Here is a 2,488-nt window from a genome sequence, read left to right as displayed (position 1 = left end):
GTCTCTGGCTTGAAGCCCAAGGTTGCTGGCTTGAGCCCAAAGGTTGCTGGCTTGAGCAAGGGGTCACTGGCTTAGCTGGAGTCCCCTGGACAAGACATGTATGAGAAAGCAATCACTGAACAGCTAAAGTGCCGCAACTACGAGTTGATGCTTCTCATCCCTCTCCCTTCCTGTCTGTCTCTGCCTCTTTCTAAAAAAAAATATTCTTTGGTAGTAGGATATGTGTTTCCCAGAGAGTTGGCAGATGATTCATTTGGCACACCAAAAAAATATATGTTTTTGCTGATCTGACAAAAAATAGGTATAATTTTTTAAATTGAATTTATTGGAGTGACACTGGTTAACATAACTATACAGATTTCAGATGCCCAATTCTACAGCACATCTCTGTGCACTGTATTGTGTGTTCACCCCCTCGCCAAGTCAAGTCTTTGTCCATCACCATTTATCACCCCTATACCCTCCTTTACCTCTCCCCAGCAATTTCTACACTGTTGTCCATGTCCATGAGGATTTTTGTCCTTTTTTGCTCTATCCCTCTACCTCCCTCACCCAAGCCCCTGTTCAACAGCTAACAGCCTGCTTTCTATGTATGAATCTGTCTCTGTTTTTCTTGCTAGTTCACTTTGTTCATTAGATTCCACACATGGGTGAAATCATATGGTACTTGTATTTCTCTGACTGGCTTATTTCACTTAGCATAATAATCTCCAGTTTCATCCATGCTGTCCCAAAAGGTAAGTTTTTCTTCTTTTTTTATGGATATGTAGTATTTCATTATGTAAAAGTACCAAAGATTTTTTATCCACTCATCTACTGATGGGCACTTGGGCTATTTCCAGATTTTGGCTATTGTATAAAATGCTGCAGTGAACATAGAGGTGCATATAGTCTTTTAAATGAATGTTTCAGGCATCTTAGGATATATTCCCAGAAGTGGGATCACTGGGTTAAAAGATAGTTCTATTTTTAATTGTTTGAGATAACTTCATACTGCTTTCCACAGTGGTGGTACTAATCTGTATTCCAACCAACAGTGCACAAGGGTTTCCTTTTCTTTGCACCCTTGCCAGCATTTGTTGTTTGTTGATTTATTGGTGATAGCCCTCTGACAGCTGTGAGATGATATCTCATTGTGGTTTTGATTTACATTTCTCTGAAGATTAGTGACGTTGAGCATCTTTTCATGTCTATTGGCCATCTGTATATCCTCTGTGGAGAAGTGTCTATTCTGGTCCTTTGCCCATTTTTAAATTAGATTGTTTGTTTTTTTGGTGTTGAGCTGTTTGAATGCCTTGTAAATTTTGGATATTAGATGTATTGGAAAATGCATTCTTCCATTCAATGGATTGTCCTTTCATTTTGTTGATGGCCTCCTTAGCTGTGCAAAACTTTTTAGTTTGATGTAGTCTCATTTATTTTTTCTCTCATTTCCCTTGCCCAAGGAGATATAGCTAAAAAAAATTACTGCTACAAGATATGTTTGAGATTCTCTGCCCATATTTTTCCATATTTTCTTCTAGATTTTTGTAGTTTCATGTCTAATATTTAAGTTTTTTTTATGATGTGAGAGGCAGGGAGGTGGATAGACTCTTCACATGAGCCCTGGCTGGGATCCACCCAGCAAGCCCACTAGGGGACGATGCTCTGCTGATCTGGGGAATTGCTCTAAGCTCTTCTTAGTGCCTGAGGTGGCAGCCATGGAGCCATCTTCAGCGCACAGGGCCAACTCACTCCAACTGAGACATGACTGCAGGAGCGGAAGAGAGAGAGGGAAAAGTGGAGAAGCAAATGGGTGCTTGTCCTGTGTGCCCTGACTGGGGATTGAACACAGAATATCCACATGCCAGGCTGATGCTCTACCACTGAGCCAACTGGCCAGGATCAAATATTTAAGTCTTTAATACATGTTGAGTTTATTCTTGTGTGTGGTGTAAGAAGGTGGTCTAGTTTCATTTTTTTTTGCACATATCTGTCCCAACAGCATTTATTGAATAGACTGTCTTTACCCCATTGTATGTTTTTGCCCCCTTTGTCAAATATTAATTGACCATATATGTGTGGGTTGATTTCTGGGCTCTCTATTCTTTTCCATGGATCTAGATGTCTGTATTTATGCCCGTACCATGCTGTTTTGGTTACTATGACCTTATAGTATAATTTGATACCAAGTAGCATGATTTCTCCAATTTTGTTCTTTTTTCTTAAGATTTTTGTGGCTATTCAGAGTCTTTTGTGGTTCCATATAAATTTTTGGAATATTAGGTCTATGTCTGTGAAATACACCATTGATATCTTGATAGGAATTGCATTGAATGTATAGATTGCTTTGAGTAGTATGGACATTTTAATGATGCTCATTCTTCCTATCCATGAATACACACAGTATATGCTTTCACTTATTTGTATCTTCTTCCATTTGTTTCTTAAATGCCTTATAATTTTCCGAATATAGGTCTTTTACATATTTGGTTAAATTTATTTCCAG

Source organism: Saccopteryx bilineata, chromosome X (assembly GCF_036850765.1).
Source record: "Saccopteryx bilineata isolate mSacBil1 chromosome X, mSacBil1_pri_phased_curated, whole genome shotgun sequence".
NCBI lineage: Eukaryota > Metazoa > Chordata > Mammalia > Chiroptera > Emballonuridae > Saccopteryx > Saccopteryx bilineata.
Note: the sequence above shows the minus strand (reverse complement) of the source record.